This window comes from Pteropus alecto, unplaced genomic scaffold, assembly GCF_000325575.1.
Source record: "Pteropus alecto unplaced genomic scaffold, ASM32557v1 scaffold57, whole genome shotgun sequence".
Lineage (NCBI taxonomy): Eukaryota > Metazoa > Chordata > Mammalia > Chiroptera > Pteropodidae > Pteropus > Pteropus alecto.
In genome coordinates this window covers 4,452,526-4,476,423 of record NW_006442508.1, presented here as the reverse complement: position 1 = coordinate 4,476,423, position 23,898 = coordinate 4,452,526, and the positions used below count along the sequence as shown (strand labels likewise).

The 23,898-nt window shown below is 33.4% G+C and overlaps 2 pseudogenes; one reads left to right on the top strand and one right to left on the bottom strand.

The window, feature by feature from the left end:
- Positions 1-363: 363 nt before the first annotated feature.
- Positions 364-23,898, top strand: part of LOC102883177 — a 157,803-nt pseudogene continuing 134,268 nt past the window's right edge.
- Positions 4,916-5,023, bottom strand: LOC112471599 (annotated as a pseudogene).

Genomic DNA, 23,898 nt, shown 5'->3' with positions numbered 1-23,898 from the left:
ACTTGAGGGAAAGAAAGAACACCATTCATTCATTTGTTCATTACTTAAATATAATTATTAAGCCTTCCTACATGCTATGAGTTAGTGTCATATACATTTTTTTTTAATTAAATGTCAATTATTAGTTTTTCTTCTAATGTTGAAACAGAAGGCCTTTTCTAGAAGTGCAACTGCTTGGTTTCAGGTCGGACCAAGGCTTCATTTCAGATTCTAGCTCACAGCCAGCTGTAGTTCATTTTAGTTACCTATGCTGGAAGAGCACATGCTGCTTTTGGAGTTTAAGAAGTTCTGACAGATGCCATTCCTCTTCTGCACTTGAATATTGGAGCAGTTAAAAGATATATTAAGTGACATAAGGCAAATATGGACCAATATAGAACTTTTGCAGATGAAGCAGATATTAAGGTATGACATATCTGCAGTTCAGTGGGATGTAGGCCAATTTACCGACTCAATTCAAAGGCAGAAGCTATCTCTATAAACTATGTAGCAAGGAGAATCTAGTAGAATAGGATTTCTAGTGGGGAAAGAAATGGGGCAGGGATACACAAGTCCAGTTTATCAGATTAAGTTGCTCCTTGTCCCATAGGGACAGTTTGGTGAAGGGACTGGGAATGAGGCTAGGCAGGTTAAAAGAGATTTCACTGAAGGAAACTCAAAGAGTTTCCCTAAGTCCTAACTCCTAACTCCAACAGAATTTGCTATAACCTCTTTTCCGATATCCATTAGTAGGGGAGGAAGAGCTTCCACTGAACTTACCTACATTTTTCTTTCCTAGACACTAGTTTTTTCTCTTTAGCTTCCATTTAGAATTAGACATTAATTCCATAAATCTACTCTCCAGATGTGGTATTTAAGCCAAGACATAAATGAGGCAAAGAATCCAGGTATAGAGCTATTTAGGTAGATGAAGCAGAAATTACAAAGTTTGCTTAAAAGGAGGCCATTATGGTTAGTTAAGAGAGCAGAATTGTGCAGGGGCCATATCATCAGCCTTGAAAGTTGAAGTAAGAATCAGTTTTGTTCCACTTACAAAATGAAGCCATGGGGAACTCATAAAAAGGAAAATACCAGATCTAAGGATTAGTTTGCTATGTTGTAGATGTATTAAAGAGAGGACAGTGGGCTCAGAGGCTGTCGTAGAAATCTAGGTGAGCAATGGTGATGGCTTGGACTAGTGCAGTATCAGTAGAGAATATAACAAATAGTAAACTAGGGATATATTTTAAAAGTAAAATTGATCAGGAAATGAATTGGATACAAGGTATAAGAGAAAGAGAGAACTCAAAAATATACCCCAGGATTTGGTTTAATTAACTGAGTAGATGCTAAAAGTATTATTTACTGAGATGAAGATGTGGAAAGATAGGTGTTTCTGTTTTATTTTTTAGAAAACTGTCTAGCTTTTTTGTTTCAGGTGTATTTTGAAATACCAATTAAATATTTAAATGGGGATTGAATTGTCAGTTTGATTTTTAAGCCTAGAATTTAGGAAGAGGTTAGGGTAAGAGATAAATTGGAGTCATCAGTATGCAAATGATAGTTAAAGCCATGTGATTGAATGAAATCCCAAAGGCAGAGGGTTTAGATATCCAAGAGGGGGCTTAAATATCAAGAGATAGCACAGATCAGAAGCCTGAGTATTTCAACATCCAGCCATATGCTCTAGAATTGGTGTAACATATTTGTCTAAAATCCTTTGTCCCACTCTCTTTTATAAGTTTAATATCTGTATCTCGTATGGTCTTTCCTCCATTATCATGGGAAAAAACTTATGATAGGAAAGAGAAGTTTCTATTGACACATTTGAATCAAGATGTGTTAGAAACCTCCTTCCTCACCATTGTTGAGTTGTATTTAACTGTCTTTGTAGATGATGTCCAAATCTTCAAATATTTTTATACTTATTACATTGAAAAGTATTATTTTCAAAAATAGAAGAAAGTTTAAGCAAAGTAAATAATTGCTAGGGCTATCTGGGGAATAATTTTCCCAACCAGTTCCCTGAAGAGCTTAGCAATTATTCTTCCTGTTTATTGAATCAGCCAAATAATATAATCATGATCATATCCTAAGGGGATTTTAGCAAGCTGATCCACTGTAATATCTGGATAGGGAAAATGAATGTTCACCAGCTTTAGTAAGGATTAGCTATACCTCCGACTGTTTGGGGTAAAATCTAAGCTTAAATTTAAATGACTGTTTGCATTCCCAATAGGTTCTAAAATGGAAAAAGAAAATTAAAAACCTTATTCTACAACAGTTAACTAGAAAGAAAATCTGTCTTTAATAAAATGATCATATTTAGTTAGTTTTTTTGCTTTCCATATTCATTTTCCTGAAAAAGTTATTTAAATAGTTAAACTGACCAGAAATGTGATTTTCAGTTTAAAAGTGGCCTTTAGTTATTGTAAAAATAGTAGGAAACATTATTCCTGGGTGGTGTGCTATAGGGTACATGTCACTCACCTAACTAAATATCTGCTGTGAGCCTGAAATCAGCACTAACAAAATCTATGTCTTTGGGCATATTACTTAACTTTTTTAAAATTTGGTATCTCCAGCTTGAAATGTAGTGGCCTATGGCCACTTTTTAAATTCCCTTGTTTATGGCATTTACCATTCTAACAAATTTTAAATTGTGAGGGCTAATATTCCTAAATCTAATATAATGAGTGATTTGTATATTCCTGGCTACAAAGTGCCAAGTTTGTGCCTGACAATCTACCAAATGCTTCCACATAATATCTTAGTGAATAAGCCTAAGAACTCTATGCTTGAGGTATTATTATTCCCATATGAAATGTGAGAAAACCGAGGTTCAAAAGTTTAAGCAGCTTAACTAATATTTTACAGTAAATAAATTCTAGATTTATGTAATTTCCAAATCTATTCATTCTCCCTTACCAGATTCCTACTTAAGCTCCAAAGAACAAAAATTATTTTTGGTGGTTATTTTTTAAGACCTATTTAAGATTTTATTTTATTTTGTTAAGAATACTTAACATGAGATTGACCATTTTAACAAATTTGGAGTGCACAAAAGAGTGTTATTAACTATAGGCACGATGTCACACAGCAACTCTAGAACTTACTCATCTTGCATAAATGAATCTTTTTTTAGACTTTAAGAACTTTATAGCTATATTTTCAGACCCTCGATAGCACATTTAAAATTGAAAACTAATTTCTCCTCTCAAGTGTCTCACTTATTGGCTTAAATACTTTATCAAATTAAATAAAAATATAGGATTCCTAGACAGTTCAATTAAAAATACAAATATTATGCTTTAAGGGGTTAATATCAGTCCATTACTTTCCATTTCTTCATTTCCAGGAAAATAGAACTGTATGTGCATAGAACTACATTTTCATGAGGTAAGACAAATAGATTTTCATGGAGATTTTAATAAACTCTTATTTCTCAAGTTGAATTTTAAAGACAATCAACATGACCATCTTCCAGCATGATTCTACTAGAAATCAACCCAGTCATAATCAATGGTGGGAGCAGTCTGTAATCTGAATTTTAAACAGGCTACATCCTTCTCATTTAATTCATCTTTCTACAAAATTGCATGAATGCTAAAGTTTGATTCACTGTCCTCTTCTAGTCAAGAAAGACTCAAGTAGAAAAAAGTTCTAAGTCAGTGAATTAGGAGAACATTTCAGGGAAAAAAAAAAAAAAGCCTTTGACAAATCCCTTGAATTTCTCATGAAATACAATATATATAGCTTTGAATATATTAGCCTATAATGTTAATAGATAAAGAAAACTGTATAATAATATATATTGTTGATTCCAAAATGTTCATAGTTTGCAACAACTCATTGCATTATCCTTTCTATTGTCTTCATTTTCATCTTAGACTTTTCTAATTCTTGTCTGAATAAATTTTCTCATTTTTCCCCCTCTAGGATATTTCCCCCTACCATACATTACCAGATGATTTGAAAGACTTCATTCACTGCTCTGTGAGTGATGGGAGCAAAATGTTCAAGTCTTCTATTCTTGTCTCCTTCAGTTTATACCAACATGCATAAACTATTTTTAAAATATATATTTTTTGTTTTAGATTAATTTTAGATATACAGAAAAGTTGTGAAGACACTACATGGTTCTTATATGCTCAACACCCAGTTTTTCCTATTATTAATACCTAATATTAATATGGTACATTTGCCACAATTAATAAACCAATATGATCATTATAACTAAAATCCATACTTTATTTAACTATGGAGCCCACACTTAAGTAGTGGAGAATTATGCTCCATTTTTTCAGTCAGAGTATATGTATACATTTTTGGAATTCTTCTTTATGGGGGAGGTTTGTCCATTCTCTCCCATTTATATATTTATTCAGACATTTATTTATATTAGTTGGAATCACACTTTTTTAATGTTTTCAGTTATAACCAAATACCATTTTATATATTTTATAGATTTTTTTTGCTCAAATTGTTCCAGCTTTGGCCATTAGGATCTCTTTTCAGTTGGTCCCTGTGTCCCTTTGACATCTTTAACATACTCCCATTATGTGTGTGTGGTGTGTTGTGTGTGTGTGCATGTGTGTATGTATGTATATGTGTCTGAGAACTTCCTAACATTCTGACACTATAAGATGCTCAAGACTCATTTTGTGTAATTTCTTTTCTAGTCTTAAAGTAGTCATTTTTTCAAGGAGTCAAGATTTAATATTGCTCATAGCATTGTAGGCATTCCAACTCTCTTTTGGTTACTGTTTTTCATGGTATATGATTTTCCATCCTTTTACGTTAAACCTAATTATGTTTTGAATCTAAGTATATGTTGTAGGCAACAAATAGCTGAGTAAAATTTATAATACATTTGGGATGTATCTGAATTTTAATTCTAGTGTTTAATCTATTTGCATATATAATATAATTACTGATAAGGTAGACTTTAGATATAGTATTTGACTATTTTTTTCATTTGACTATTTTAAACTGATAAGAATAGATACTAGTCTTGATCTTAGCCAAAAGGCCAAGAAGCGATCATGTAACTTTTTAAGATTTTATTTTTAGAGCAGTTTTGTGTTTACAACAAAATTCAGAGGCAAGTGCAGAGATTTTTCATACAACCCTGACCCCTGCTCCCTGCTACATGTCCTCCCCTATTATTAATCACTTACCAGAATGGTACACATTTTACCAAGGATGAACCTATACTGACACATCATAATCACCCAAAGTCTATATTTTACCTAAGGCTTTACTCATGGTATTGTACATTCTATGGATTTAGAAAAAGTATGGCATGTATTCAGCATTATAATTATATAGAGAGTATTTTCAATGCTCTAAAAATCTGTGTGCCCCTTTTACCCTTGGTTACCACTGATCTTTTTGTTGTCTCTATAGTTTTACCTTTTACAGAATATCATATAGTTGGAATAATACACATATAGACTTTATAAAATGGCTTATCTAATTTAATAATATGCACTTAAAATTTCTCTATGTCTTTTCATGGCTTGACACCTCATTTTTTTGACACTGAATAATATTCCATTGTCTTGGTATTATTTATCCATTCATCTACTGAAGAACATCTTGGTTGCTTCCAAGATTGGTAATTATGAATAAAGCTGCAAGAAATGTGTATGTAGGCTTTTTGGACTTAAGTTTTTAGCTTCTCTGGGTAAATATCAAGGAATCCAATGCCTGGATTGTATGGCAAGAATATGTTTAGTTTTACTTTTAAAAATGCCAAACTGTCTTCCAAAGTGGCCATAACATTTTGCATTTTCACCAGCAAAGTGTAAGAGTTCATGTTGTACCACATAGTTGTCAACATTAAGTGGTGTCAATGTTCCAGATTTTGCCATTTTAATAGATGTGTAATGGTATCTCATTGTTGTTTTAATTTGCATTTCCCTGATGACATATGATATGAAGCTTCTTTTTATATGTGATTGGCCATCTGCAAATCTTCTTTGATGAGGTGTCTGTTAAGGCTCATTTGGTAAATATATTTTTTATTTTTCAATTACAATTGGCATAAATATATTAGTTTTAGGTGTACAACATAATGATTAGACATTTATATAAATTATAAAGTGATTGCCTCAATAATCTAGTACCCATCTGATACTACACATAGTTATTACAATGTTATTGACTATATTCCTTATGCTATACATTACATCCCCATGACTATTTTTGTAACTACCAATTTGTACTTCTTAATCCCTTCCCCATTTTTACTTATTTCCCAGTCCTCCTCCCATCTGGCAACCATCAAAATGCTCTCCATTATCTATGAGTTTGTTCCTGTTTGTTTATTTCATTCTTTAGATTCTACATGTAAGTGAAGTCATATGGCATTTGTCTTTCTCTATCTGACTTATTCCACTCAAAATAATACCCTCTAGGTCTATCCATGTTGTTGCAGTTGGCAAGATTTCATTATTTTTTATGACTAATATTCCATTGTATATATGTACCACTTCTTCTTTATCCATTTATCTATTGATGGACACCCAGGTTGCTTGCATATCTTGACTATTGTAAATAATGCTGAAATGAACATATGGATGCACATGTCCCTTCGAAGGAGTGTTTTGCGTTTCTTCAGATAAATACCGAGAATTGGTATTACTGGGTCCTTCTTTGTCTCTTGTTATAGCCTTTTTTTAATGTCTCTTTTGTCTGGTATAAGTATTGCTACCCCAGATTTTTGTCGTTATTTCCATTTTCATGAATTATCTTTTTTCCATTCCTTAACTTTCAGTCTGTGTGTGTCTTTTGATCAGAAGTGAGTCTCTTGTAGGCAACATATGTAAGGGTTTTGTATATGCAATTATTGCCATTTTATTATTTTGAATATTTTTTGCCAATCTCTTCTAACCTGAAGAGTTTCTATTGAGAAATTAGTTGACAGCTTTATGGGAGCTCTCTTGTAGTTAACTAATTGCTTTTTTCTTGCTTCTTTTAAGATTTTCTCTTTGTCTTTAACCCTGGACATTTTAATTATGATGAGTCTTGGTGTGGTCCTCTTTGGGTTCATTTGTTTAGGACTCTCTGTGCTTCCTGGGATTGAATGTCTATTTCTTTCACCAGATTGAAGAATTTTTTCATCATTATTTCTTCAAATAAGTTTTCAGCTCCTCGCTCTCTCTCTTCTCCTTCTGATACTCCTAGGATGCAAATGTTGTTATGCTTGATGTTGTCCCAGAGGTCCCTTAAACTATCTTCATTTTTCAAAATTTGTTTTTCTTGTTGCTGTTCTTATTGGGTGTTTTCTGCTACCTTATCTTTTAAATGGCTGATTCTATCCTCTGCTTTGTCTAATCTATTGATTCTCTCTAATATATTCTTTATTTCAGTAATTGTAGTCTTCATTTCTGACTATTTCATATTTGTGTTTCCTATTTCTTTGTTAAAGTCCTCACTGATTTCATCTACTCTTCCCCTACGTTTATTGAGCATACTTATGATCAGTGTTTTTAACTCTGCCTCTGGTAGATTGTTTATTTTGTTTATTTCTTCTTTCTGGAGGTTTGTTCTATTCTTTCCTTTGGAACATGTTTCTTTGTCTTTCATTTTGCCTGTGTCTCTGTATTTGTTTCTATGTATTATATAGGGCTGCTATGTCTCCCAGTCTTAGTACAGTGGCCTTATGCAGTAGGTGTTTTGTGGGGCCCAGTGATACTCCAGGTGTGTCCCTTCTATGAGTTGTGTGTGCCTTCCTGTAATATTTGAGTTTTGGTTGCTGTTTGCACATTGATGGGAGGAACTGACTTTCAAGCTCATTGGTTGCGAAGACTGGCCATGGCTACAGTAGAGCTGTTGTTGAAGGGCTGACCCTATGGAGCAGTATTCACTTAGTAGGGCTCTGGTGCCTTTTCAGGCTGCCCTTTGGGTGCATCATCTTTGGATCTGGTGCTCCAGCAAGCCATATACTGTGTATACTGGCCCCAGGTTCTCCTGGGAAAGGTCCTACTACAGGTCAAGTTCAGCCGAGCTTGTACCTGATTTGGGGCCACCTGGCATAAGCCACCAAGCAATTTGAAGGTGGCCACCACCCATGCTGGGTTTGGAAGTGCTTCAAGAGTCCAAGGCACAAACCAACACTGGCTGCCACCACTATTGGGCTTGGGGCTTCTCAACAAGAAGTATGGCGCATGCCAAAGCCAGATGCTGCTTGTTTGGGGTTTCTGAACCTTTGAGAGATTTTAGAAAAGTCTGCAGCATGAGCCAAGACAGACCATTTGTACAGAAAATTCACTGGAATTGGCTTGGGTGGTCCGGCAAATCGGGAGGGGTTGGGTCTCAGGGAATTGCCTGGGCAGGACGACCTTTGTTAGCCAGATTGATGGACACCCAGATATTGCAGCTGCCTGCATCTGCACACAATGAGGGGGGAAGTCTCAACAGAGAAACAATGGATCCTGTCAGCACTTCTGTCTCAGAAAAAACTGCCCCTCCAGCCTTTGCCTAGAAGCCAGACAATTCAGTTTCTACCCATATGTCCCTGGTGCCTTCAAACTGCTGCCCCCGTGCTGGATCTCACAGCAAATGAGTAAGTTCATGCATAGGCCTTACTTTAAGATGGCCACCTGTGACTTCCGCAACCCTCCATCTCACTCAGCCATAACCTCTGCTGATTTTCAAAGCCAGAAGTTGTGGGAACTTCTCTTATTGGCATTGAAACTCTGGGCTGGAGAACCTGGTGTGGAGCTGGGACTCCTCGCTCCTCCAGTGGAATCTCTGCAAGCAAGATATCCCTCCCTATTTTAATTGCTATACATGGATATGGCAACCAGCCCCCTTCTGCTTCTCCGCCACACTCCCTACCCGTCTCAAGGTGACTTCTTCGGTTTGTCCTTAGTTATAGGATTTTTGTTCAGCTAGACTTCAGGTGATTCTCGATGATGATTTTTCTGTAGTTTAGTTGTAATTTTGATGTAGTCACGAGAAGAAGCAAGCACAGAGTTTACCTACCCTGCTATCTTGAATGGAAATCCATTACAGCCTATTTTTTAATCTGACTGTTTGCTTTCTTATTGTTGAGCTTTCATAGTTCTTTGTATATTTTCGATAACAGTCCCTTATTAGATGTGTATTTTGCAAATGTTTTCCTTCAGTCTGTGCTTGTCTTCTAACCTCTTGATATTGTATTCACAGAGTAGAAGATTTTAATTTAAATGAAATCCAGCATATCAATTATTTCTTTAATAGATCATGTCTTTGATATTGTATCTAAGAAGACATCACCATACCAAAGATCATATAGGTTTTTTCTTATGTTATATTCTAGGAGTTTTATAGTTTTGCATTTTCCCTGTAGATCTATAATTCATTTTGAGTTAATATTTGTAAAGGGTATAACGTCTGTGTCTAGATTCTTTTTTTGTGCACATGATGTACAGTTTTTTCAGCACCACTGTATTGCCTTTGCTCATTTGTCAAAGATCAGTGGTCTACATTTGTAGGGGTTTGTTTCTGGGGGTCTCTATTTGTTCCATTGTTCTGTTTGTCTATTCATTCAGTATCCCACACTATCTTAATAACTTTATCTCATAAAGTTTGATAATATCAATTCTCTAATTTTCATCTTCAATATTGCCCCTCCATATGAACTTTAGAATCAGTTTGTCAATATTCATTAATTATACTGAGATTTTTATTGGGATTGTTTTCAATCTATAGATCAAGTTGGACAAAACTGATATTTTGATAACATTGTCTTTCTATTCATAAACATGGAGTATTTTTCTATTTATTTAGTTCTCTGAATTTGTTTATCAAAGTTTTACAGTTTTCTTCATATATATCTTGTACATATTTTGTTAGATTTATACCTAAGTATTTCATTTTTGATGTGCTAATGCAAATTGTATTCTAATTTCAAATTTCACTTGTTCGTTGTTGGTATATAGGAAAGTAATTGATTTTTGTATATTTTCCTCATTTGCTATTTACTATAATTGGTTATTAGTTCCAGGAATTTTTTTTTGTCAATTATTCTGTATATTCTGTATATTCTATGTGGATGATCAAGTCAACTGTAAACAAAAACAGTTTTGTGGTTTTCTTCCCAATTATTGAAAATTTTATTTCATTTTCTTGCCTTCTGGCATTAACAAGGACTTCCAATAAGATGTGGAAAAGGAGTGGCGAGAAGAAACATCTTTGCTTTTTTCCTGATCTTAATGGGAAAGCTTCTTGTATCTCCCATTATGGATGATATTAGCTATAGGTTTTTTGTAGCTTTTATCAAGTTGAAGAATTTCTCCTCTGTTCCTCTTTCTTGAGAGATTTTATCATGAGTGGGTCTTAGATTTTTCAAAGTGCTTTTTCTGCATTTATTGATATGACCATGTTATTTTTCATTTTTAGGTCCTCAAATAACATCATTTCATTCAATGTTGTTTCCTTATAATGTTCATGAAAAAAAAAATTGATTCCCAGCTGAAACCACTGTTGACGTGGAGTTTGCACATTGCCCCTATGTCTGTGTGGATTTTCTCTGGGTACTCTGGATTCCTCTCATATCCCAAAGATGTGCACATTAAGCAAATTGGCATGTTTAAATTGCCTCAGTCTGAGGTGTGAGCATGCCCTGAGTCCTGCCCAGAGAGGGTTCTTGCCTTGCGTCCTGAGTTGTGGGGAGTGCCTCAGGCCACTCACAACCCTGAGCTATAGTAAGTAGGTTGGTAAATGATTATCTTCCTTGTTTTTATTAATTTTTCTTAAATGTATATATAGCTCACATTTATTTTAATGTTTAATATTACAAGTGTTTTGAGTCTTTAGCATTTGGTGATATATGTTTATTTAAGTTTATTGGGGTGGTATTGGTTAATACAATTATATAATTTTCAGGTGTACATTATAATTTAACATCTGTATATTCTATTGTGTTTATGACCAAAAGTCCAGTTTCCTTCAGCTACCATATATTTGATCCCCTTTGCCCACATCACCCTCCTCTACCACCCTATATTTGACCTCCTTTAACCATCTACCTACCTCCTTGTCCCTTATCCCCTACATCTGGTAACCACTAGTCTATAGTCCTTGTGCATGTGTCTCTGTTTGTGTCTCCTGTTTTTTTGTTGATTTTCAACTTTTTCTGTCTGGCCTATTTCACTTAGCATGATTATCTCGAGGTCCATCCAAGTCATTGCAAATGGCAGTATTTCATCTCTTCTTATGGCTGAGTAATATTCCATTGTATATATGTACCACAGCTTCTTTAGCCAATTATCTATTGTAGGACACGTCATTTGCTTCCATGTCCTGGCCATTGTGAATAATGCTGCTATGAACATTGGTGTGCAACTATCTTTTCGAATATGGGTTTTGAAGTCTTTGGGGTAAATACCCAGTAGAGGGATTACTGGATAATATGTCAGATCAATTCTTAGTTTTTTGAGGAAACTCCATACTGTTTTTCATAGTGGCTGTATCAATTTGCAGTCCCACCAGCAGTGTATGAGGGTTCCTTTTTCTCTGCTTCCTCTCCAACATTTGTTATTACTTGACCTGTTGATTATAGCTATTCTAATAGGTGTGAAATGGTATCTCATTATGGTTTTGATTTGCATTTCACTAATAGATAGCAATATTGAGCATCTTTTAATATATTTGTTAGCCATTTGTATGTCCTCTAAGGAGGGAGAAGTGTCTGTTCAGGTCTTGTCCATTTTTGATTGGTACATTTGTGTGTGTGTGTGTGTGTGTGTGTGTGTGTGTGTGTGTGTGTATTATGAGTCGTATGAATTCCTTGTGTATTTTGGATACTAGGCCCTTATCAAAGACATTGTTTGCAAATATATTTTCCCATTCGAATGGTTGACTCTTTACCTTATTGACAGTTTTTTGCTGTGCAGAAGCTTTTTAGTTTGATATAGTCCCATTCATTTATATTTGTTTTCATTTCCCTTGCCGTTGAGGTCAAATTCATAAAATCCTCTTTAAGTCCAAAGTCCATGAGTTTCATTCTTATGTTTTCTTCAATGCATTTTATTGTTTCAGATCTTATATTAAGGTCCTTAATTCATTTTGAGTTAGTTTTGGTGTGTGGTGATAACAGTCTAGTATCATTCGTTTACAGATGGCTTTTCATTTTTCACAAAACCATTTATTGAGGAGGCTTTTCTTTTTCCAGTGTATGTTTTTGGCTTTTTTGTCAAAAAACATTTACCCATATAAATGTGGGTTTACTTCTAGACTTTCGATTCTGTTCCACTGATCCATGTGTCTGCTTTGCTGCCTATACCATGCCATTTTGATTACTGTTGCTTTGTAGTATAATTTGAAGTCAGTCAGAGTGATGCCTCCAGCCTCGTTCTTTTTTCTCAGGATGGCTTTGGCAATTCGGAGTCTTGTGTGCCTCCATACAAATCTGATGATTTTTTATTCTATTTCCTTTAAAAATGCCAATGGGATTTTGATGGAGATTGAATTAAATCTGTATAATGCATTAAGTAATATGGTCATTTTAACTATGTTGATTCTTCCAATCCAAGAACACGGAATATATTTCCAATTCTTTGTATCTTCTTCAATTTCTCTTAATAGGATCTTATAGTTTTCATTATATAGGTCCTTCACTTGTTTTGTTAAATTTATTCCTAGGTATTTTATTCTTTTTATTGCGATTGCAAAAGGAATTTTTTTTCCACTTCTTTTTCTGACACTTCATTATTAGAGTATAGGAATGCTATGGATTTTTTAACGTTGATTTTGTATCCAGAGACGTTACTGTATTTGCTTATTGTTTGTAGTAGTGTTCTTGTGGAGTCTTTAGGGTTTTCTACATAGAGAATCATGTCATCCACAAATAGGGACAGTTTGACTTCTTTGTTTCCTATTTTGATGCATTTTAGATCTTTCTCTTGTCTGAGTGCACTTGCTAGGACCTCCAATGTTATATTGAATAAGAGTGGCGATAGTGGACAGCCTTGCCTTGTTCCTGATCTTAGAGGAAAGGTTTTTAGTTTTTCACCATTAAGTTTAATGTTGGATGAGGGTTTGTCATATATGGCTTTTATTATGTTAAGGTACTTTCCTTCTATACCGATTTTGTTAAGTGTTTTGATTATATATGGATGCTATATCTTTTCCAAAGTTTTCCTGCATCTATTGGTATGATCATATGATTCTTATTTTTTAATTTGTTTATGTGGTGTATCACATTAATCAATTTGCGTATGTTGAACCATCCCTGTGCCCCTGAGATGAAGCCCACTTGAATGTGGTATATAATCTTTTTAATATGTTGCTGTATTCGGTTCACTAGTCTCTTATTTAGGATTTTTGCATTTGTGTTCATGAGAGAGATTGGTCCGTAGTTTTCTTTTTCTGTGTTGTCTTTACCAGGTTTTGCTATCGGGATGATATTGGCCTCATAAAATGAGCTGGGAAATATTGCCTCCTCTTCGATTTTTTAGAATTTGAATGTTTGGTAGAATTCACTGGTGAAGCCATCTGGTCCTGGACTTTTACTTTTTGATAGGTTTTTGATGATTGTTTCAATTTTCATACTGCTGATCGGTCTATTGAGATTTTTCCAGTTCTTCCTGATTTGGTCTAGGAAGATTGTATTTTTTTAAGTACTGGTCCATTTCTTCTAGGTTATTAAATTTGGTGTTATATACTTTTTCATAGTATTCTTGTATGATCCTTTGTATTTCTGTGATGTTAGTTGTAATTTCTCCTCTTTCATCCCTGATTTTGTTTATTTGTGTTCTTTCTCTTTGTTCTTTAGTGAGTCTAGCTAGGGGTTTGTCAATTTTATTACACTTCTCAAAGAGCAAGCTCTATGTTGCATTTATTTTTTCTATTTTTTTCAATTTCATTTATTTCTGCTCTAATTTTGAATATTTCTTTTCTTCTGCTGACTTTAGGCTTCATTTGTTCTTTCTTTTCTAGTTCTTTTACGATGAATCATTAGGTTACTTATTTGGGCTTGTTCTTGTTTTTGGAGATAAGCCTGTAATGATATGAACTTTACTCTTAATAATCGCTTTTGGCATGTCTAAAAAGTTTTGATATGTTGTACTAACATTATCATTCATTTCTATGTATCTCTTAATCTCTCTTTTTATTTCTTCTCTGACCCAGTTTTTCTTCAGTAGCATGTTGTTTAATCTCCATGTATTTGTGGTTCTTCTCGCTTTCATTTTGCAGTTGATCTCTAATTTTTAAGCATTATGATCAGAGAATATGGTTGGTATGATTTCAACCCTCTTATACTTTGGAGGCTATCTCTGTATTCCAGTATGTGGTCAATTCTTGAGAATGTTCCATGTGCACTAGAGAAGAATATATAAGCAGCTGTTTTGGGATGGAAGGCTCTGTAAATGTCAGTTATGTCTAGTTGGTCTAATGTATCATTTAAGGATGTTATTTCCTTATTGATTTTCAGTCTGGATGATCTGTCCATATCCAACAGTGGGTTATTTAGGTCCCATACTGTGATAGTGTTCCCTTCTGTTTCTCCCTTTAATCTGTTAGTAATTGCTTTACATATTTTGGGGCTTCCTAATTGGGAGCATAGATATTAATACAGTTTATGTCTTCTTAGCGCATAATTCCCTTTATCATTATGAAGTGTCCCTCAGTATCTCTCTTTACCTTTTTTATTTTGAAATCCATTTCGTCTTATGTTAGTACTGCTACTCCGACTTTTCTCTGAATGCCATTTCCTTGAAATATTATTTTCCACCCTTTCACTTTGAGTCTATATTTTTTTTGGAGCTGAGATGTGTCTCCTGGAGGCAGCATATGGTTAGGTTTTGTTTTTTGATCCATTCTGCAACTCTGTGCCTTTTTATTGATGAGTTCATTCCCTTTACATTTAGGGTGATTATTGAAATATGAGGTCTTCTTGTAGTCATTTTATCTTTTGCTTTCTAGTAGCTCATGGTTTCCACTGCTTCTTTGTCATTGTGCCTTTGTTTTCTTGATTTTGGTTGATTTTTGTGGGTTTTGCCTCTAGTTCTTCTTGTTCTATATTATATCCTTCAGGTCTGAATCTTTGATGTGTGGTTACCATTACGAATACGTAAAGAATATTTATGTATATACAGTCATCCATTTTCTTCTGCACGTGCCTTATCTCTGTTCCCCTTTGCGAATTTGGAGCTTTGAATCTCCCCTTTTTAGTCATTGTCATCTCAATTTGTCCCTATATATGCTGAACATTCATTACTATCTTGTTATAACAATTCTCTTATTATTATTTAAAATTATAATGCTCTGTTCTTAGTAAGGGTTGCACTCCTCTGCTTCTATTTGCCTAATAGTCACTTTACTCTTAATTTTTTCCTTTTTTTTTCCATTTGCTTTAGATAAGTTGACACTTTTCAGTATTTTGTGTAATGCAGGATTCGTAGTGGAGAATTCTCTCAATTTTTGTATATCTGGAAAGGTCTTAATTTCTCCTTCATGTCTACAGTAGATCCTAGTTGGATACATTATTCTAGGCTGGTAGTTCCTTTCACTTAACAATTTAAATATCTGATTCCAATCCTTTCTGGCTTGTAAGGTTTGTGCTGAGAAATCTGAGGATAATCTAATGGGTTTTCTTTTATAAGCTACCGTTTTCTTCTCCCTGGCTGCCGTGAGAATTCTTTGTTGTTGAATTTTAATAATTATTATACAATGTGTCATGGTAAAGGCCTTTTTGTGTTGAGATAATTGGGTGTTCTGTTGACTCCTTGAATTCCAGGCTCCAGCTCATTCCTTAGATTTGGGAAATTCTCATCCAGTATTTGTCTGAAAATACTTTCTAGTTTCTGCTTCTTTCCTCACCATCAATAATGCCCATTATTCCTCTCATGATGATATCAGCTAGTTCTTGAATTTCTCTTTCATTATTTTTCATTCTTTGGTTTCTCTCTTCTTCTTTCTGATTTATTTCCAGATTTCTGTCTTTGATGTCACTGATCCTTTCCTCCATTTGGTCGACTCTATTTCCCAAGCTTGCTATTTCATTTTTCAACTCTTGCAGTGTGTTTTCTTCTCCAGAAGACCTATTCTGTTCTTTTCGAGGGTTTCAGTTTCCTTGCTCTTCTCATCTAGCTGTTTTTTTAATTCCTGAAATTATTGATATGACTTGTTTTGGAACTCACTGAGTTTTATTCAGAAGTATCATTCTGAATTCTCTGTCATTAAAGTTGCCTATTTCTATGTCTGTAAGCTTATTTTCTGGAGATTTTTCTCTTTCTTTCTGAGTTGCCTTGTCACCTTGGTTATTCATGGTGTTCGATGGACTATTTCTCTGCCTGGGCATTAATGGAAACATATTCTGCTTTTTTTTACCAGAAAGATTTATTATATAAAAGTCTTTCTTTAGCCTGCTGCAAATAAGGCACTTTTCTTTTGGTTTCCAGTAGGTGACGTCTAAGCCTCATGGATACTTGCTTATATAAAGCCTTAAAAATGGCTTTTTATTTTCTGATAGATATTTAATCACTCTCGCTACCCTCAGTTTCAGTCCCTGTCAATGTTAGCAACAGTTTTGGTAGTGTTTACTCAGATTCTCCTGGGGCTCTGCAGTGATTGGTCTCGGATGGTACGGCATTAGGCGTTTTCTGGGTTGGGGGTTGGGGTCTGCGGCTCAACCTCGGTTTTGCAACTATGGCCAATAAAAATCAACTGTTGTTTTTCTGCCATCCTGCTTCTCTGACTTCTGCCCTGATGATTGGGCCCTGCAGCTGGCCTTGGGCAGCTCACTGCTTTCTCAGGCAGGGTGCTGTTCAGGGAACTTGCCATTCCTTCTCTACTCTCCCTCCTCCTACAGACAGCTCCAGCAACTGAGAGATGCAGCTTCTTTATTTCTCCCAGTCCATTGCCCTACATCTAGGATTTTGTCCTGTGGTATCTCTTATATGCAGATCCCATGCTCAGACATACTCATGTGAAGTTTGGGTGTTTTTGTTTAATTTTAGATGTTCAGTTTATTGTTGTTTTAAGGGGAAAGAACTGGAGATGTCTTTCACTCTGTCATGTTTCCAAGGATCCCCAATACATTTTTATTCTAGATTTTTGGACACATTCTTTTTTATTAACTGTTTACACAGTGATAATTTATGTCATAATTTGCTCTGGAGAGAAAGCATGATTGATTGAATTTTCTATAAATAATAATTTAAAATAGTTTATTTTAGCCGTACAACTTGTTTTTGGTACTTTTGTAAGAATTCTCATATTATAGTCAGATTTGGAAGGAATCATAAGTATTTTTGTATATGAGGTATAATATTTTTCTGCATTTCGAGTTTTCTTATTCAGTGACTACTGCAATCCAAATAGTAAATAAAGTTAATATTTTTTTAAGGTGTGTGATTCATTCCCTATGTTTAAAGGCATAAACAAGAGAGCCTATTCATTACTGTTATTCAGATTTTATCTCACCTCTTATTAAATTGCTGTCTTTGGTATTATGTAAACATTTGTCATAATTTGATGTCAGAATAATTTCTAACAATTCCATCCTTTGATTTTATATTTTCTTAGATTTAGCAATTTTTACTTAATTTCCTTGAATTTTTTTTACTGAATAAATGTAAATAAACAAAACAAGATACCTTTTCTACACATGTAAATCAGAAGCACATAATTTCTTATATTTTTTCTGACATGTTCTAAAAATGTCTTGTGACTTAGAGTTTAAAATGAATGATTTGAGCTTTATCAAGTTTTTGAATAGTTTGTATTTTATTTATGTATAGGCTTCTGTTCCATGTATTTGAAAATATATTGTAGAGTCTTTAACATGTTGTAGCAATGTTCCAGGACTTGCAGTTTTACAATAGGCAGATCATCTCATTACACTTATTATTTTAAAAAAGGAGTTGACATGTCCGTACAATACTTCAAATGCAAAAAAAAAAAATTACTATTGTAAAATACCAAAAATAGTCAATACCCTCAGATACTATGAGTGCAGCTTTTCCTCTGTTGAGAATAAGGGAATAAGAGCACATTATACATATGCTGACTACTTGTTAATGTTCATAAGCAGTGTGTGCAGCAGCTATTTATCATCACCTTTTAGTCATATGACTGATCACAAATGTGGCTAAAGAACATTTTACAATAATATCTAACAGAATTCATTTGTTAAAAACAATCACCAATTGATAATTTTCAGTTGGCAAAAAAAGTTTAAAAATTTTCAGAGAATTTTGCATTATTATAGTAGTGCACAATAATTATCAACTAATTAGTGTTTGTTATGTCTAATGAAGAAGCTGCAATAGAGTAGCGTTTAATTCATGCTTCATTTGTTAGATTTATCACTTTATTTTATCCATACTTAAATTATTTTAATCTTTCATGAACTCTTTTTGATAAATAAATCATTTTTTTTATTTTGGATTGTTAAAGTGCTTGTGAAAAATACAGATTAATTTTAACTACTATCATACTATTTAAATTACTTAAAAAATGCTCCTTTGTATCTTCACCTCTGAATAAACCTCATTCACTTAAAAATTTAATAAACTACTCCTCTTAGCACTTTAGTATAGAAATGAATGTTCTATCTTGTATATTCAAGACAATGATCTAGTGAATTTTCATTTGATTTTTAAAGTACAAATAAATAGTTTTCTTTGATTATAACTTTTAAGGATTCTAGATGTATTCATCCAGTATGAAGATCAATCTAATATGTACATTGTCTGTCTTATTTATAAATAGCTGATAAACAAAAATATAAGCAAATTTTAGAGTTACTAGCAAGGATCTTGTAAGAGTTTGAAGTATTTTCATATTTTTCCAAATATATTTCAGAATAATCTTTTTTCCATTATATATTATCCTTGATTCTCTAAAAATATTCTAGAACTATGACTGTGAATAAACAAGCTATTATTTGTTAATGTTGAATAAAGTTATTCTCATTACAGTATTTATTGAAGATCACTGTACTTATCAGTTAACAAACTCATCCAAGTAAAGCCGTTACTCTTCTTCATGCTCTGTTAGACCATATAAATTTGTCTTTTTCTTTATCATTACTTGTGTCACCTTCTGTTTTTTTATTATTTTCCTTGTTTAGATGTATCTTTATTCCCAAATTTTCTTTTTTTCAGCTTTGTCAAGATGTAATTGACATACAATGCTGTGTAAGTTTAAGGAGTATGACATGTTGATTTGATCCACATGTGTTGCAAAAATCACCACCTTAGTGTTAGCTCACAGCTGCATCATATCACATAATTACAATTCCTTTTTGCGGTGAAAACATTTAAGATCTATGCAGCAACTTCCAAGTATATAAATAATTATTAACTACATCACTATGCTGTACATTAGATTTCCAGAAAATATTCACCTTATAGCTGGAAGTTTGTACTCTTTGATCAACATCTTCACTTTTCTTCTACCCTCCAGCCCCTGGTAACTACCGCTCTGGTTTCTGGTTCTATGAATTCAGCATTTTTAGCTTCCACATATAAATGATATTATACAGTATTTGTCTTTCTCTGTCTGACTTATTTAACTTAGCATAATATCCTCAAGGTTCATCCATATTGTTGCAAACACCAAGATGGCCATCTTTCTTATTACTTTCTACTGTGTGTGTATGTGTGTGTGTGTGTGTGTGTGTGTGTGTGTGTGTATACACACAAATATATATGTATATACATATACACATATATATATCTCATAAAGTCTTTATGCATTTATCTATTGACTAACACTTAGGTTGTTTCCATATCTTGACTATGTGGATAATACTTCAATGAGCATGAGAGTGAAGATATTTCTTTGAGGTGGTAATTTTATTTCCTTTGGATGTATACCCAAAAGTGGGATTGCTGGATTATATGGAAATTTTTATTTTTTTGAGGAAATTTTGTTCTGTTTTCTATATTGGCTGAACCAATTTACATGCTCACCAAAAGTGCAAAAATGTTCCCTTTTCTCTGCATCCTCACCAACACTTTTTTTCTCTTCTCATTTTGATGATAACCATTCTAACAAGTGTGAGGTGATATCTCATTATGGTTTCCATTTGATTTCTCCAATGATTAGTGATGTTGAGCACCTTTTCATGTACCTGTTGGTCACTTGTATGTCTCTTTTAGAAAACTGTCCATTCAGTTCCTCTGCTTGTTTTTAAATCATATTGTTTACTATTGAGTTGTATACATTCTTTATATATTGTGAATATTACCCCTTATCAGATATATGATTTGCAAATATTTTCTTATCACATAATTTGCTATCAATTTTGTTGTGATTTTAGTAGTCTACATTTTCTTAGCAATTGTGATTCTTTCTCTTATTTTCATAATTTTTAACCATCGTGGGTTTTAGTTTCCATGTAGAAATAAATTTTTTACATTTTTAATGTCTGAGGTTAGTGGGGAGTGGGGAGAGGTATACGTTTTTGGCTTTTACCAAGATAGATTTGGTATAATCAAATATTTTGAAAGTATATACAAAACTACCCTGAGTTTAAGGCATATACAAGGAAAATGTTGATGCAGTTTAAAATTGCAGCCATTGTGTATTGAGCTATAGTAGTGTGTAAAGTACTTGCAAACTATCTATAGTAACTTATTAATACATGAAATTTTGTACTGAAAATTTTGTGGGTTTTTTTCTGGCTATTTCTATGTGTCAATAGAAAATTTGGTGTTGCTTTGCTTGGAATTACTAGAAGATGCATCAGATACTTTAAAAGATGATCCAATGCTGTGATCTATGATACATAAAACAGGAAATGTCATTCATAAACATATTATTTGTTTATAGTGCTGCTATGTGTTTTTCCCTTATGAACCCAAGAATTCTGACCATTTTTTTTCTTTTAATTCTGATCAAAAAGAGCAAAAGAGTATAATTTAATCATAATTGTGCACTCTGCATTTTATTCTTATTTATATACTCCAGACTGGAAGGAATAGTGTTTTGCTTAGGCATCAATAAGAAGTGAATCCCTTGTTTATAATTTTGCACCACTGATTGGAAGAATTTTGATACACTAGCTTCTGATGTCATATATTTCAAATTTGTATCTCTCCACTACACACATTTTTCTGGTCATGTGCCATAGAACGTGTTTATGACCCAATAGGGCTTCTGTTCCTTTACCTTCAAGTCACTGTACTAGGAAAGGTTTAAGAGTGAGAAGATGAAGTATTCTTGGAGGTCATTACTATATCAGAATGGCTAGCCCTAAATAAACCATACAGAGATGTCACTGAAAAGTACTGAAAAAATCCCACTCAGTCCAATAAAATGTATTCTCAACTCAATATCCCTTGGTTAGCACACAAATATGCCCATGACTGACACAATAGAAGGAAAAGTATGATTATGACAGAGAAAAGTTATAGTTATAAATCCATTTTGGTTTAAACATATTATTTCACCACATTTTATAATAATAAGAAGTTACCCAGTCAATACATCACTAGGATTCTTCTTAGGGATCTTCTTAGGTCTGTGGAAGAAACTTTGTGAAAATGAGGAGTCCTGTAACTTAACCTTCATTAATACCATGTCAAATCCACCTCAACCAGGTATTTAAATTGATGTAGTTTAAATGTATTTGATATCATTAACAGGTAAATACAAGTTAGGTTAATACAAAAAACAAACAAATAAACAAATATGTAAATAAATGTATTTGTATCATATAACCAAAATATGAGTGCCTACCAATTGGTACATTTTATATTTCTGTTCTTTACAGTAATACCTGTCTTAAATGACCTTAATCCAATGCAAGTGGGATGGAAGGATTCATGACTAATAGAAAATTTTGTGACTATTGGAGCAGGTTTGGCTACAGATATCTTCCTTCCAACAAAATTTATCTAGTCTGTATTCCAATAATTCATGAATATTACTTAACTTCTTATAACCTAAAAGATAGCCAAGTGAATTTTAAAAATAGAACAAGAAAGTTAGTTAAATAACCCCTAAATTTCCAATTTAATTATCTATCTTAGCTGGACTAGTGCTAATGATAAATCACATTAGACTCATGGGCTGTTGCTAACATTTCTCCCCTTTTCTCAATCTTCTCACTAAACATGTTTTGCCTCACTTTTACCAAATCATGTGACTCCTACCTTCGTTATCAAATCCAGTATTGTGGCCTTTCTTCTTCACCCATTCTTTAAAAACTAATTCCTTTTTATGACCTTGACCCTATTACTTTCCATTCTTTGCCATTCAGCATTTCTTTCTCCTATTAATTTATTCATTGCTTTTGGTGAATTACTACTCTTACACAGGCTTATTCCTCCTTTATATAAAGACTTAGATAACACTGTGCCAAAAACAAGGCTTTAATTCACATAACTATTCATTTGCTTAACAAATATTTCTTTGTGTTTTGTCTGTTCCAGATACTTGATGAAAATAAGACAGATGAAGATTCTTGTCCTTACAGAATTTATAATCTAAAAGGGAAAACATAATAAAAAGGAAATATATGGATATATAAGAACATGTAGAAATTAAGCACACTGAAGAAAAAAAAATAGACAAAGTAAGGAACTAGTGGCAAAACAAGTGAACAAGATATATTAGAGATAATAAACTTTCCTGAGTGGATAGCTCAAAGTGACATGATATAATGAAAAGAGTGGTTAGAGAAAGCTTTCCTCAAGAAGTGAGTTCTAAGAAGATATGAATAATATGAACACCTAGAGTATTAAGGGAAAAAGTCAGCAGGAGCAACAAATGCAAAGTCCTTGAAAGAGAAAGGTATTTATTAGAGGAGCAGCAAGAAAGTCAACTGGACTAAAGCAGAGAGCATAAGGTAGGTGTCATGGTATAAAGATGGTCAAGGGCCAATAAGATGGCAGGGGATAAATGGGAGAGAAAAATAACTATTAGTGGGATTTGAACAGAGGAATAACATGCTCTGATTTGTATTTTAAAAAGTTAAGTCAAAACTGTTGAGTGGAGAATCAATTGTAGAAGGACAAGAATGGAAATAGAGGAGCTGACTGCAATAGTTCAGATAAAAGGAGTTGATGGCATAGATTAATGAAATAGTGGTAGAAATGGTGAGGAAGGGCAAGATTTGATCTAAATTGTTGAGAGATAGCTAAAAGAACTTTACACCAGATTAATTGTGTATTATAAACTGAACGTTTGTGTTCCCCCCAAATTCATATGTTAAAATCTATACCCAATGTGAAGATGTTTGGAGATGGAGCCTCTGGAAGGTAATTAGATCATAAGGGTCAAGCCATCATGAATGGGATTAATGACCTTAGTAAAAGATTTTCCTCCATTGTTTTATCAAAGATATATATTTACAAGAGAAATTACCTACTTCAGGCGTTAATGAAATTTTTGTTTCAAATAATACTAGCAAATTGCCTTCAAAAATTCCTAATTCAGTTTACATTCCCTCTTTACTGTATGAGTAGCACATTGCCCACAAGTCCACAAACAATCGCCATCAGTAACTGCTTAAATTTTCTAAAATTAAGAGTATTTCTATTTTAACCTATATTTCCCTAATTATCATCTGTTGTTTGCTTCCTTCTGTTTAAGCTTTAAATTTATTTAGATTTTAGTTTTACATGTTTATGAAGTAAAAATCTAATTTTACATTATAATGATATTTTTATGTTATAGTGATAGTCTTCTTGACATTTATTGAACTTTTTTCACTCACTAATTTTTATTTTTTTTGTATTTATGTATGAAAAAATATACGCACACATATTACACATATGCACATACACATAAACCTATTTCTGGACTTTCTATTCTATTAAGCCATTGTTCACTCATGAACCAATGTTACACACTGTTAATTTATAAAGCTTCATGATATACTGCTATTTGGTATAACAAGCCACTCTTTGTTTTTTGGGTTTTTTTAATTATTTCATTGTTAATGTTATGCTTTAAATTATTTCATTG